Below are 15,321 nucleotides of genomic sequence, written 5' to 3'. Positions count from 1 at the left end.
AAAGTTTAATCAAAGTTTTGATATGGAGTTGCAATCAGTAGAAAACTGCTGGTTTTCACCACTCCCCTGTCTGCCATCATCACAAAACTCCTGAGAACAGAGAAGAGTGAAAGCTTCAAGGGTCGGGAGCTGGAAATCACATAAGTGGGGCACTAGTTTCCTGTACATAACTTCAGGCTTGTATTTGAATTGCCATCAGCAGCATGACAGCAGTACCATATGTCTGCAGGGCCCTAGGAATGGAGGGATTTGAGTACAGATTAACAAGGTTTGGGGTATCTATTCTTGACATGGTTTTATACTGCCCTCCTCCTAACAGCCGTCTTGTAGCCCAGTGAGAACTGCAGCAGTCACCTTGTTTGGCTCGTTCCCTCTTTAGCCTGGAGCTCCGAGCACCAGCTCAGTTTCAATCCATCCCTCTTGAGGCTGGATGTCTCCTCCTAAAAAAGTCCCATTCCTCCGATCAGCTCCACTTCTCTCCTACAGAATTTCTACAAGAATTTGGGCTCCTCACAAAGCCAGGATACTCTCCTCCCCTCTACATATCAAAAGCCAGAAAATTGATATTTCTAGACTCTGGGTAGCAGGAGATGAAGGTCCGTTCTGCCCCCGACCCCACTGGCTGGGTGATAATGCAGCCTGCAGGTGCATCCTCCTGCTGCCAGCGTTGCTACAGCAGCAGCAGCAGGGAATCACCCGTGTAGGCAAGGCTCACCATTTCTGCAAAGTGGATGATAGGACTGTAATTTCTTGTCTGATGTTGTCAGGGACTCACGGCAAACTCAATTAAAAGTTGAGGCCAGAAGGGGAAAAACTAACGATGTGTGTGTGTATATGTATATATATATGTGCATGTGGATGTGTCTGGGACAAAAATGATGATTGAAATGTTCCCGTGCCCCAGCAATAGGAAGTGTCTGCTTTTGGCAAAAAATGGGGGAATCAGAATGTGCTGAGAAAAACCAGGAGCACGACCGGGAAGGAATCCAGCTGACAAATTACATTGAGAAAAGATCTTCCAGGCACAGGAGGCAATGAGTTGCAGTTCTGATTGAATAGACTTGTTAATAAAAATACACTGAACAAAAAAATGAAATCGAGAGCAAAGCCTTTCAAATAAGATTTTAGCTCTGCCCTAAATCCATGGCTTTATTTATGAGTTCCTCTGCCCTCGCTTGCTCAACAGGACAGTGGGAGAAAAGAAGAGGTGAAACCAGACTGAAAGGTGTCCTGTCCCTCCCCAGCTCTGACCCTGAGGCACAGCTGTGGGCAGAGGCAGCAAGCCACGGCAGCTTTGGAACATATTTTCCCATATTTTAAAGTTATCTTGTTTTCCTGAAAGTGGAGACGACCTTGAGGCAGCGAAATCTTGGTCATCATACTGTATACACAGCCCTGTCCTATAGTAGGCCAATATTGCACCTTTACAGCAGCAGCTTTGGTCTCAGCCCTCTCCATGGAGCTCTGTTCCCTCTGCTTTGGTGTTTTACCCTGTATCAACACCCTGGAGGTCCGTAGCAGGTCCCAGCTGTCTGATACTATGGCTGGAGGGCTCCGTGGAGCAGTGGCTCCATCAGCTTGTGGTGGAGCAGGAGGAGAGCTCTGTCTGGGGTGACCCTTTCCTTGAAGCACAAGGACAAAGCACTTTGCAGACCTTGGGCACTGCACTTCTGCCTTTCACGGGTTTGGTTTTTTGGTTGCTGGAGTCATGCCAGCTTCTCACCTGTAATGAAGAGGCCAGCACCGTGCTTCATTAGCACCCATTTCAGGTGCAACATTTAATTGTCAGCTTTGGGAGACACCTTTAGTGTCACATAGGGAATTGGGAGCTGGTGCAAGGGAAGTGCAAAGACGCTGCAAGAAGGCGTGAAAAGGGATGTAAATCTTGCAGGGCTGAAGCTGCTTTAAAACGTTCAGCTCTGCAACGATGCTGGATGGTGCTGGGCCAGCTCCAGCGCTCCCAGATTGCTAAATCCCAGCACACAACATCCCGAGCTGTCCTATCCAGCCTGCACTGTCACTTGTCTCATCCCCATAAGTATCACATTGCACAAAAATTGCCTTTCCTACCTGTCCTTGCTCAGCATCGCTGCTTGGACTGCTTTTTGCTACCTTCCTTGGTGCAGAAACATGACGAGCACCACTGGAGGGCCCACAAGTTGTTTAAAGGAGTCTATCCTATATTTGCCACCCCCTGGAGTTAAAATATAATGAGATCTATAAATAATAAATAAATCAGCAATTCTTTTTCATGTCTTTAGTAAGGCTATTCTCTAAGGCTACATAGCTTTTAGAATTTTTAATGGAAGTGGAAGGGGGGAGCTAGAGAGTTTTCCTTCTTGATTTTAAGGATAAACACATGATTCCTGGAGCTGAAGCTTTAAGAAGAAAATCAGGAAAATGAAATCTGATGAAACTGTCTGTATCAGGCCAGTGCAGGGGAAAGACAGAAGGAGAAAATGGACCAAATTTTACTTGGAGCTTTCTAAGAGAAACATCTGCTCCCACCAGACAAACAGATCAAGATTTTCGTGAACCTATATATGGCAATTTGAACAACTCCTTTCATGCAACAGGGTGTTTGAAAAGCGAGCTCAGTGCCTGACAGATCTACAAAGAGGGACGATAAATGGGGAAGAGGAAACTGGTTTGTACTTATTACTACGGGTCTTGTGAGCTGGGGATCAGACAGACAGCTTTGTGTTCATTCAGTTCAATGAGCAGGGCAAAAAACAGCAATATTAATCTCCCCATACCTGAAAGGTGACGGTACTAGGTCAATTCAAGCAAAATACCCCTGATGAAACCGAGGGAGACCAAAAGAAGAACCCATCTTACACCCCTAGGTTCTGTCTCAGCAAAGCCTGCTCTGACTGCTTCCTTCCTAATGAGGCATTTTACAATGCTGATGAGAAAATTCCCTGGTGGAACAGAAGCACCAGGGTGGGGACGGGGGATGTGCTCAAATTTATACACAGTAAGATGAAGGAAGGCACACGGGAAGATGAGCAAAGGTAGACAAATGGCAGGGAAGCAAGTTGACTTGCTCTATCACAGACCTCAACCTGTGCAGTGTCTCTTTACCTCCACCACCTCCCTTCTCCCCCCTGGAGAAGGAGCCAAACCAACACACAGGAGATGTGTGCCCTTTATTTATGAGAGCCTTCTACCCAGTTAGCCAGGCCCAGCAGAGCTTTTTTGCTTTTGTTTTCCCAAGCACCAGAACAACACGGCTAATCCTGCAGAATAATATTAATGTAATCAATATGATTATGCCCAAGAGAGAATGTCAGCCACCATAAAATAACAGAGCCAAAGGGATCCAGTAACAGAACAAAGGCAAGGACAAGAGCTTATTTTGGGATTTGTTTTGTTCTTCTGTCATTCTCTATCCAGTTTTCCCTGTACTATGCAAATAGAAGTAGATAGAGCATTATTCCTGGGCATTGCCAAAGACAGCCAGCCTCATATTATGGCTGAGTGCTGGGGAGAGACCCTAGCTAAAGGATCTGCCCTGCTGGCTGGCTGAAATTACCTGAAGCTATGGCTTTGCTGCCAAAAAAACAAGTACGTTCTGCCCATGCTGCCTATACCTCAGTGCTCAGCTGATTACCACACAGCCCAGCCCCGATGGGGAGCACCAAGCTGAGCCTCCTGCTGTGGGGCCAAGCAGAATTTGCAAGCTGCTGTCCCTGGACAGCCTGCCTGCAGCGGCTGCAAGCGGTTAGCACAGACCCGAGGCCGCCCTCCTACATGGCAAGCGCTCGCATTTCTTCGCACTTGAAAAGTTGACAAATGCAGAACAAGCCGATTAGCCAAGATCTTGAAAGCACTTCCCCACACAACCCTAATTAAGTGATTTTCTAGTGCTCCCACAGCTGTACCTGGATGAGAACTTGAGTCCTGCACTCGTGTTCTGAGACTGCGTTTATGGAGTGAGTCACTTCCTAGCTTGGGAAAACCTGGGGCTTGCTTTTGAGAGCATTGAGTTTTCTTTCTGGAGTATTTCAGAACACCAGAGCTGGAAGGGGGGATTTGTCTCCAATACAGCCATGCTTGCAGATTCCCTCAGCCTGAGCACGGCTCTGACAGCAGCCACCAGGCACCCTGCTCACAGCCGCACTGCTGAGAAACTTTCGGTTCAAGTTCTCCTCTTGGGGTCAGCATCTCCTACCCCACACACCGGTCCCTTCGGTCTTTTTCTCCATGTTTTTAAATCTCTCATTATTATTCTTCTAAAAGCTCTGAGACGGTCCCCAGAGGCTATACAAGAAAAGAGAAATTGAGTGAAGATTGAAATGCGGATCTAGAGTTGCTAATGCCCCTCGGGAGTTATACGAGCATCCACTTGGAGCGGGTCCCATCTGGATAGCAGCAAGAAATGCTCGAGAACAAAACCTGGAAGGTTAGTTAACATGTTCACTTTCTCTAGATCTCACATCCTTTGACTTTCACCCCTTTTTGGTGGGCTGAGAAAGCCTGGCTGCTCTTCCAGAAGATACCAGGCTTGTGCACGCCTGGCCAAGTGCCTTCACCTCCTAAAGTCTCAGAGGATGAAGGCTACAGCACAGACAGGAGACCAAGGCCAGTTAAGAAGGGCCGGACTCAAACTATTCAGAAACAGTGAGAGCTGCTCAGGTGAATGGGAGAACTGGGCTTACCCCTTAGCCAGCATCAGAGACCTCAATGGCAAGGGTCAGCTCTGCAAGTGGAGATGCCTCTGGCACAGAGCTGTCTGCGCTAATCACCTAGCAATGCCACCTGGCTACATTTCAAACCAGCACAGAAAAAAAGGACACTTTTGGTCTGCAGCTCAGCTCCTCCTTGCCCAATGCACCCCGAGTTTTGCTTGGGACCAAACACGGTGCTGAGCCGCCTGCTCTCGTAGTGCTGCAGCCCTCTCTCCTGTTCAGTAGTGTCTGCAGGTGATGAGATATTTGCTTCTCCCAGATCCTCATATGCTCTCGTAATGCCTGTGTTTTTGTCACAGATTTTTGTGTGCACATGTGTTAAATCTGGGCAGGAATGTGTTTGAACCTTGAGCCAGATTAGCCTGGGTTTTATTTATTCTTGCTGGGACTTGCACTCCAGCCCCTGGCTGACATTATATTAATTGTTTCTGTTGTGTTATCCTTACAAGCAAGGGGTGTGTGTGTGTCTGAAGAAAGCCTCATGTGCCTTACAAACGCGTTTCAGCTCCCCTTTGCTTCCTCCCCAGCTTGTTCCAGCACTGGCACCCCCTGAGCTGGTAGCCCTGCTGCTTCCTGCCTCTCCCAAATTCTGTTCGTCCCTCTCCAGGACCAGACTCATGTCCTGCTCCGTCCTCCTCCCTGCTCACCCCAGACCCTCCTGTGTTTCTCCTTCCCTCCCTGCCTGCCTCCGCTGAGGGGGACACTGCCTTTGTCCCACAGCCAGCAGCCCCCAGGCCCCCAGATTCTCCTGTCTGTGGGGTCAGGGCCACTGCTGGGGTGAGCCAGTGGTGCTGCCGAGCTGCCCATGGCCTGCTTGTGCCGTGCTTCGAGAGTGATAAGAGACAGCTACCAGGTGCCTCATGGTGCCGTGCTGTGCCGGCAGGTTATTTATATGCAAATGCCTTGCCTGCACTGGCTGCTCATAAACACGATAACAAAACCTTGCGTGGAGCTGGGACATGGGCAAGGTGTGCAAGGGCCTTCTGATCCTGTGGTCCTCCGCTGCACTCTAGGCCCTCCGCAGGTCTACCAGGGCCCCCCGGTGCCCTTTAGCCCCCTCAGAAAGCCTCCCAGTGACCCCCAGTTTCCTCTAGGATGCCCTAGAGGCCTCCCAGGGCACTCTAGGGTGCCCTATGAGCCTCCTCTTGAACCCTAGAGGCAAAATAAGGACTCTTCCTGGAATCTAGAGGCCTCTGGAGGCCTTGCAGGGCTCTCCAGTGCACTCTCGCGCACACTGGAGGCCTCCTGAAAGCACCCTGGTGAAGAAACCAGCGAGCAGCTTTACCCGGAGGCTGCATCCAAAGCCTGTCGTGACAAAGCACCCCTGCTCCTTGCCTCCTTTCTGTCTGTGCTCACTCCATCTCCTGACATGTTTAATTTAAACAGTTTGAGAAGACCATCTTTCTAGGAGACGTTACGCCTCCGTCAGCACCAGAGGGACTGAGCTCTACCTGAAGCTCCTAGGCAAAAGCGCTACACAAGTGGTATCTATCTGACTTACAAACGCAATCCCATTATAGTAATAACATCACCTCCAATGGTACTGAGGTATAAATAAGCCCCAAACTCTGTATTCACATCCTTTATTTATTAATTCATTTTGAATCCCTACCTCTTCTGAGCTGGGAGTGTGCTCTGGGGACTACTCCGGCTTTAACACAAGGAAGCATTCCTTGTGACAAAAGCAAAGCACATGTGGATAATTAAGAAAACGCTGATTTCACATGTGTCTGTAAAGGCTGAGAGGGGGAGAAGGGGATCTGGGTCCTAAGCCCATCCCTTAGGATGACAAGGAACAGAGAGCTGGTAGCAGCGGAGCGCTGTGCTGTCCTGCTCTGCACCCGAGCCTCCTCTCCAGCCTCGAGCACAAGCCCTGCGCACCTTTGGCAGCAGCATGGGAAGGGCCAGAGCCCTCTCCCATCTCTGCAGGCACTGAGCAGCTCTCAGCATGGCACAGGAGCTGACTGCACCCATTTGGTGCCCTGGCTGGCGACTTCCCCGTGGAGGTGGGCACTGCGACCCCTGAAGGAGCCTGTCAGCCAGCACTGCGAGCCACGCAGGGATTTCTGCTGGCAAGGGCGCAATATTTCACTTCGACGACACTTGCTTTCTTAATATTTTAATCAGGCTGTTAAGCTTGAGACTGGAGAGACGCAGACGGCTGCCGCCCTTTCCACTGTGCCTTCCCCTGCCGGAGCCAAGCCCCGCAGCGAGTGTGGTGCTGACAGCACGCGGATCTCCGCTTGTCCCAGCTCCTGCATCACGCTGCCTGCTACGCCAGTGACCCAGGGACACATTACCCATCCTCCTGCACTGAACTCAATAGTGCTCATGTCTGGGAAAAGCAACAGAACAAGAGGGAAAATCAAGGCTGAGGCGCGACCAGGGCTGCGGGACTCACTTCTGCCTTCCCTACTGACTGCAGATGGCTAAATGCCACCACGCGCTCGCTTTCCAGCCAGTCCCACGTCATTTTCTTATGAGAGACTGATAATAAAGGCATCAGGGGAAGGACGGAAACCCTCAACATTCAGCCCACGTGCAGGATTCATAGTATCATTTATTGCCTAACAAATTCCCTGCTATTTCAGTAACTTAGGACATTTTTGATGTCCTTGATCTGTTTTGCTTTCTTCCCTCAGGTTTCTGTAGCTGGGGAGCTTTTGGTCTCATTTTAAATGTATTATCCTAGTGTGTGCGTATCCTAAGGGAATGTTTCCAAGACTTGTGCAAAGAGAGGAGATTTTCAGGATGCTTGAGGACACATCTATTATGGGACTGCATATTTGCAAGGGACGAGATTTGATGAGCCAGATGATTGCTTCTAATCCCGAGTCCTGTATCGCATTAGTGTAAGCTGAAAATTTACATTGATCATATCCAGGTGGTGTGTTCGTCTTGTGCTCGTTCTGCTCACAGGAGTAATCAGGCTGTTTCAGAGAGACTTCCAAATAGGTGTGGAAGAGGAACCTGGTCCACAGCAGAGAAAGGCAGAAGACTGCTAAAAGCTTTCCTCGCTCTGTAATTCAGCGAGCACAGAGATGAATACTGCAATGAGCTGAGATTTCCAGGTCTAACCTGCAGCTTCACAAAGTCCTTTTTAGGAGCAAGAAAGCAAAGGCCCTGAGGATTAAATTTCATCAGCTCCAACACTGAGTGCAGAACTAACTGGGCTGAGCCATGGCAAGCCCCAAACAAGGGACATAACAGAGCAACTGGGAAGGCAATGGTGGACATCCCAGTCTGCTCTTTGGTCTGGCAGTTGGGTTGGACCCAGCCCTGCACGACACAAGATCGCAGGAGGGTGTCGGGTCCTTCGCAGGAGACAGGCCAATAAATCCTTCCTGCCACCGCCTGCACTCCTGCTCCTCACCAGTACGTTTTGACAGAGAGAGAATTGAATAGCGTTGCTAACAGACAGGGAAAAAGTTACAGGGTTCATTTAGAAGGCAGTAAAGAGGGAATTTTCAATTTCCTTTTAAAATCGCAACATAATAATTCTTTCGTAGTGGTTTCAACAGGGGAGCAGGAGCCAAAGGGACCTCAAAGCATTTCAGCATCCAGCTCCAAGACTGGCTGGGTGCTGTGCTCTGAACAAGAAAACAATGGCATGCAGACAAGGACTGCAGGCAAACATAAGGGCTGGTGCAAATTTCCAACACCTGCAGTTCCAGCTAACACTATAACCTCTTTATGTTGAAGTACGTTCCAAATGGATAAGAAAAAGACCCCTCTAAAGCAACCTACAGTATCCCAAGGTAAGCAGGGCGTTGGGGTAGCCCTGGGGAACGAAGCCCTGGAGACAGCGGGTGATGTGGCCGAGGTTTTAGAGGCAACCTGTGGCACTGCAAAGAACTGATGCCGAGCTGGGCCCAAGTTGAGGGTGAATGTAAAATCAGGCTTCTGTCTTGCGTGTATTTGAAGATATATCCTATAACAGCCTGGGAGCGTGTGCGTACTCGCACAGTGGCAGACAGTCCTGAGGATACATGTGATGGTATTAAAGTCCTACCATTAATTAATTCCTGTTGGTACCTCCTGTTAAATGACTGGGATTTCAAGGCCATTCCTGAAAAATTGGAACAGATATCAGGAAGGTGTGCTGTCATTGGGGCAGTATGCATGTGTGATGAGGGGGTCCTGGAGAGGCCGTGAATACCTGCGCACACCAGAGCAGTCGAGTCACACAAGCCAAGGAAGGCTTTGCACAGAGCTAAGCGAAGTAATCACAGGCTTGCTCGGTGAACTCCATTTTCCTATTCTTCTTGCCACCACCTTGTAAATAGCTACAAACTAGCCTCAGCTGGACATACAGGGAGATGATTGATGCAATCAGCTTATATGTAATTACTGACCAAAGTAATGAGGGCAGTCTCCTGGTGTTTCATTGGGATCTAATAACAATACATACATAATATATAAAGATACACACATACCATTTTCACGCACTTGTATTTATATTTATGCCCATGGTTAGATGATTAAAAGAGCTGTGAATAGTCCTGAAGGCTCTGTTTTGCTATTGTATTAGGGGTTTTGAGAGGATGCCAAGAGCTGATTGCTGCTACAATGCAGCAGTTCCTGTTTGGATCACACAGGCCACACATAAACATATGAACTCCTATTTAAATCCATTCTTCAGTTCCCTGCTCTTTGCATTTATACCACTTTGTATTAGTATTTTTTCTCCCTCCTCATATGGACAAGAGCTTCATTTGCTAAAGCCAAGTGTGATGCCACAGGGATCAATAGCATAATGATAAATTCTCTCTAGCTCAGGACCTGATTCTCAGTCTTTTATCTGAATTACTGTATTGATCGGTGGAAAAAATGGATTACAAATAAAAATACAGGACAATTAAATGCTATGCAATTAACACTAAGCTTCAACAAAGACAACTTAAAGACAAAGGGTAGAACTCAGTAATCAGCTCTTGTTCCTACTTTTTTTAAAGGTATAAACCCTTATGCTTCAGTGGTCAGGCCAGCCTCTAATTGGTATGTACTAGGAAAAAGCTTTCCCCATGGGGAAACAGGTCTAGTTATCCACCGGTGACTTCTTCCCTAGCATCTGGAGCCATTTATTGCAGGAGGCACAGACTGCTCTGGTAGCCCAATGGCTTGATCCTCTAAGGCTATTTCTCTGGGAAAACAGCCAGGCTCGAATACCAATTATCCCATCTGAAATCTGGAAAAGCTCCACTGACTTTAATAGGAATAGTTAAATTTGGAATAACTTCATGTAGAGGGTTCATCCAGCCTGAAATGTGCACGGAGGAGGGTACGTTTCAGCCTGAACTAGAAGGACCTCTTATCAACGCCACTGGGAACAGCACGAGGGATCAGAGAGCGCCCTGAGTGCTGTTTGGAGGCAGTGTGACAAGAACTCCTCCCCCAGAAAACAGTCGCAAATTAGTCCAGTAAATCTCTGCATTTGCTGCTATCACTACGGATTGGGGGAGTGGAAGGGGAAGGGACAGAGCAGTGGGATTTATTACTTCGGAAACAACACCAAGGCATCCCCCAGAAGCAGAAACACTTTGGGATCAATTAAGCTTGACCTTTAGGCTATGCCACGGTAGCAGCCTTGGCTGGTATTATCTTTTGAAAGCATTGGTAGGAAATGGCTTCCAAAGAACACAGACCAAAGCTGTATGTAGGCCTTCATTCCCAATATATAAGCAGCTAGAAGTTTGATAGCTCGCTGTTAGCCCATCTGTGGCTGTAGGTCACTCTCTCAAATCTTCATTTATGTCAGGTAATGCCATGCATCATTGATTTCAATTGAGGAGACACTTATTAATAAGATTTAGTGTATTGGATTCTAAGACTAGCAGAAAGACCATTTATGTCACCATAATGATCCAGAAAGCTGGAATAACTCATCACATCACCGTGTAATTTTCATTAGATGCTTGCCACCGTTCTCAATGTTAACAGCTTGCTTAGAACATCTGGGCTCTACCGCAGGTCTCAGGATCTGAGACCCATATCGCAAATAATGTGGAGCTTGCAAAGGATCCTCTGTTAGAAGAGATTAAAAATATAAAGATTAGATTATTCGGGGAGGAGATGAATAAAAGGTGACATGACAGAGGCATGTAAGGTAATAAATGGCACAGAGAAGGTCAGCTGGAGGCTCCTGGTTTTACTTTTCATAATACAAGAATCCAATTAAATTAAAAGGCAATTCATTTAAAACTGATAAAAGGAAATACTCTTTTCACATGCGGTGTAATTAGGCAGCGGAACTCCAGAGTACGAGGTGCTGCAGAGGCAGGAATTTAGGATTGCCCCAGAAGAGGGCGTGTTCTCAGAGGCAGAGCATCTTAGCTCTCATCTTGAGCTCTGTAGGATAAAAGGCTTAGAGGGATACAGACTCCTGCTTTGGCCTATAAATCAAGTGCAAGAGACTGGGTACGAAGCTCATAACAGCTGGCCCAAAGACTCCCTTTCGTTTCAGAGGGGCTTGCTCCTGTCCACAGCTGGTGCGGGTGGCAGGGAATGCCCTCGTGTAATTTTATTGCTGGCCTTTACTGAGAACCACACGCTTTCTGTCCTCTGAAACAGCAGCACTGGGTTTGGCTGTTTTGGGATGCAGACTAAAGTGGGCATCACTGAGTCTAGTGATCGTGGCAGAAGAAAAATATCCCTACTTCCATTCCTGAATGAAAGGATTCCAGCCTTAAAGTTAAGTGATGCAAACTTATCTATCTTTCTGAGAGAAAAAACAGTGTTTATAATTAAATTAAATACCATTTTTTAAAGCAAGCCTTTAGGAGGCATTGTCTGCAAGGTATGAGTGAGAAGACCTGGTTAATATATCTGTCTAACATATGCTTGGAATATCAGATGAGCAGTCACCAGCACAACCATTACAATAAAGATGCAGTATTGTTTCACTATTGCTATTTATTTGCGTGCCAACAAATGCCATCCAGATTAGGCTCCTGTTACGCTAGGAACTGTGTATACACACAGCAAGATAAGTGCTGCTAAAAAGCACTTGTGATCTCAATTTAAATTAAGCACAACAGGTATAAGTAACAAACAAATGTGGGCAATGAAAGAAAACGCATAAAAGCTCGAAAGATAAGGAGTGCCCAGAGGCTGCTCTTTTTTTTTCTTTCTTTTTTTGTTAAGAACCATAGCTAATGAATGGCCTGGAAAAAAGTGTATTAAACACCATTTTAAGCAGAACCATCACTGAAAAACAAATTCAGAGTTTCATAATCATAAACATTTATACAGGAAATATGATGCTGAGAGTTTTGCTTATCCAATCAGGGGTTTAAAATATGCCGTGTAACCACAGGCAAGAATCAAAGCTGCTCCAAATACACTTCCCAGACACTCTTAACTGACAAGATTTAGGCCAAGATTTATCAGTAGAAACTATTTTTAAATATCGTGTTGCCATTAAACATGTTTCAGAAAGTTGCAATCATGGAGTATTCACAGAAAGCAAAGTGTCTGAAACTGCCACCAAAACTCATTTTGAATAAAATGAATGTGAGGACCGAATGGCACTATTTTCCATTTGAAAATCTCATTCTTTCAAAATCAAAATATGTTGTGAAAATGCACTAATTTTGACAGGGGGATATAAAAGAATATTGACGATGATGAGATGTCCTGGTTTGGCATTTTTAGCATAATAGTCTCTGATGTTTCCTTGTGAAATTATTTAAATTCCACTTTTTCACCTGATAAACCATAAACATCAACTCTGAAGCAAACAATTACAGTTTTGTCAACTGATGAAGGTCCACCTAAACAGTTTTGTGGGTTTGTGTCTGTTCCTGTTATATCACTCCTTATAAAAACCATCTCATGTCTGAACTAAATGTGTTCACAGACCCATCTGTCAGGTCCATTTTTAGCTTCAATCAATGAGACATGGGCTAAGAACTACAAAAACTCATCTCCAGAACCACTAGAGCCGACCACAGGAGGGACTGCAGTCCGTGATGGATTATCAAACTGCTTTTGCTGGGAGAATTCCCCGATTCTTGCTTCACACCCCCATTTTGAAAGGGTGAAACACACCAGGGGTGATTCTGCATTTGCTGAGCTGCTGTCCGCAGCCTTTCACCCGCACGTTTGGGACCAGCTCTGCTCTCCTACCAGGTGACCTGCAAGGATAAAATGCTTTAGTGCCCTTCTGTGTGATGGGAGAGACTAACTGGGCTCAGCCTCTGGCTGGGGAATCCCACTTGCCCACTTTTCTATTCTTGACCCCCATTTCTGAGCTTCTCCCTCCATTTCTCCTGGCCATTACCTGCCATTGTGTGTGACCTGTGGATGCATCCCCTAGAGATGACAGAGGGAGGTTTTGACAAAGGTCTCTGAGACAAGCCACTCTAAAAGTGACAAAAATGTAAAACCCTGCTGAGCTAAATGCAACATGAAAAGGGCAAAGCTAAAGTCAGCTCGGCAGAAGCAGTCCCCCTTGCTCAGAACAGACTGCCTCAGCAGAGACCAGGGCTGGCCTGCTGTTACCTCGCACTTCTGAGCCACAGGACTTTTAATTCGGCACCCGGGGGCGAGAGGGAAAGGTCTGTTCCTGATGACATTTCTTGTCTCTGATCCCATCCGCGACCACCAAAAGTTCAGCTGGCGTTTCTGAACACGATGCCTGTCCGGGAGGCGTCACACTGCCAAGGAACTCATCCCAACGTGGCTTCAGCGTACCAAGAACTCGGAAGAGAAAACCTCTCCCACCCTCAAAACCTCAATTAAAATGAAGAGTGGAAGGTGTAAGATGCCCTCTGGTCATCACACAAGCACCTCCTGCCTGAACCCGTGCAGACACACGAAGCACACGCCGTCATTTCCAGCAAAGGGAGAATGGGATGTCATGCCGCAGCCCAGGGGGAAGTGACCACCAGGTTCGAGGTGGGTATAATACAGACGAGCACTGTGAAATGCCACTCTGCGTGCTTTAATTTCCCCACACAAGTGGGAGAAGGCGCTGCTGAGTTAAGCCTGGGGTCCGGAAAGGCGGTGTGCGGAGCGAGCCAGCTGCCCTGCATTCACACCAAAACCCCTGCTGCTGCTCTCCTGGGGGGCGTAAGCTGTTTCTTCCCGCTCTGCCCCTGTTCTACAATTCATGGTGCACACTGAGATGGGGAAAGCAACAAAAGAAAACAGCAGAGATAAATATTGTGGAAGAAGAGCAAAACTTTGGCAGCCGAGCAAAGCTCCCACAGAGGGACGTGCAAGTGCACGCACGCCCGTGAGCGGGGACTCTCGGGCTGTGCCAGGGGGCGGGATGACTGACAACAGCCTCTCGAGGGCTACAAGCCAGGCACAGCAAAAAGCCACCGCTGTAAAGCAGCAATTTGGCAGCGGCTGGTGTGCGGAACCACCCCAGGAAACAGCAGCAAAGACCAAGGTGTGAATCCAGCCCACGCAGCCCTGGCAAAGTCCTGCTCATTTCCTCGCAAAATGGGCTCTAAAGTGCTGTGAATCACCCAATTCCCAATTTATTTCTGAAAGCCATTCAGGAGAGGGAGAACGACAGAGGAACATCTGTGCTGGTAAGATATACTGGAACCCAAACAGCGAACAGTATTTCAGTGGGAATTAAACTTCTTCCCCTTCCTTGAGCTTGCAGTTGACAAGAATTTTCATGCAACAAAGGGAAAGGAAAGAAAAGCATTTGGCAACACCTCGGTTGTTGTTTTTTTCCCAGACAGCTGCTTGAGCAAGGTTTTTATCTGCCCAGAGGTTACAGCTGACTGCTTGTGCCAGCATCATTAGCAGATAACACGAGCAGCTCGTCTGGAAAAGACAAACACCCATCTATCCCACTCCTGCTCTCCTGTGGGGTCACCAGCAGATGTCTGGATGAAAACACGACAGACACACTGCCCTCCCCAGCTTTCCCAGCTCCCAAACTGTGACTGTAGGGTTTGGCAACACTTCCAGATGAGGGATCCCAAGGATGCTTTCTAATTCCTGACTGGAGCACACCACCCAGGCAGGCACCATCCCCTCGGTGCAATGGCAGAGAGGTCCCTCTGCTTCCCGTGGGCTGATCCCCATGGCAAAAAAAAGCAGCGAGGACCAGAGCAGAGCTGTCTTTGCTCCAAGGGGACAGCCGTTCGTGTGGCAGTGGGCTGGGGATGCGTGCTGCATGTCCAGCAGGGAAGGCTGCCTGCAGCTGTGGCACTATGGCACCAGGATCTCAGATCCTATCCTGGTGGTTCCCTAGGATTAGAATAATACCGTGCTTTGATAACAGCACAGTGCCCATGAGGATCTCAGTACTGACTAGTCATTTTGTATCAGCCATGTGCTGAAAAACACTCCAACAAAATATGTATACAGAGAGGAGAATTCCCATCGAATGACTGGATTTCAATAGAGCTTCACAGGACTTGACAGACTCAGGCAAAATGCTAGGGAGGGCACTTCAGCTTGCTACTTCGCTGTATGGGCTCATTAATTAAGGCCTCATATGAAAGCATCCCATAGTTTTCTCCTGTGGTGGCCAGGCGGTTCAGAGCAACACTGCTGCTGTTCTTTCAGGGCTGTTCCTGCAGCACACACAAGCTCTGAGCTAGCAGAGACAGGAGCAGCTGCTCTCAGAGGAGCCAGGAGGGCTGCTCCAGCACATCCACAC

General features: G+C 47.7%; 1 long non-coding RNA gene across 1 annotated transcript in view; it reads right to left on the bottom strand.

The window, feature by feature from the left end:
- Positions 1-12,171: 12,171 nt before the first annotated feature.
- LOC121058603 overlaps positions 12,172-15,321 on the bottom strand; it is a 110,426-nt gene continuing 107,276 nt past the window's right edge. Inside the window, exon 4 of the long non-coding RNA XR_005814264.1 lies at positions 12,172-12,826. This is a non-coding gene — a long non-coding RNA (uncharacterized LOC121058603). The remainder of the gene's footprint in view (positions 12,827-15,321) is intronic.

This window comes from Cygnus olor, chromosome 22 (assembly GCF_009769625.2).
Source record: "Cygnus olor isolate bCygOlo1 chromosome 22, bCygOlo1.pri.v2, whole genome shotgun sequence".
Taxonomy (NCBI): Eukaryota; Metazoa; Chordata; class Aves; order Anseriformes; family Anatidae; genus Cygnus; species Cygnus olor.
This window is presented reverse-complemented; position numbering and strand designations above follow the sequence as displayed.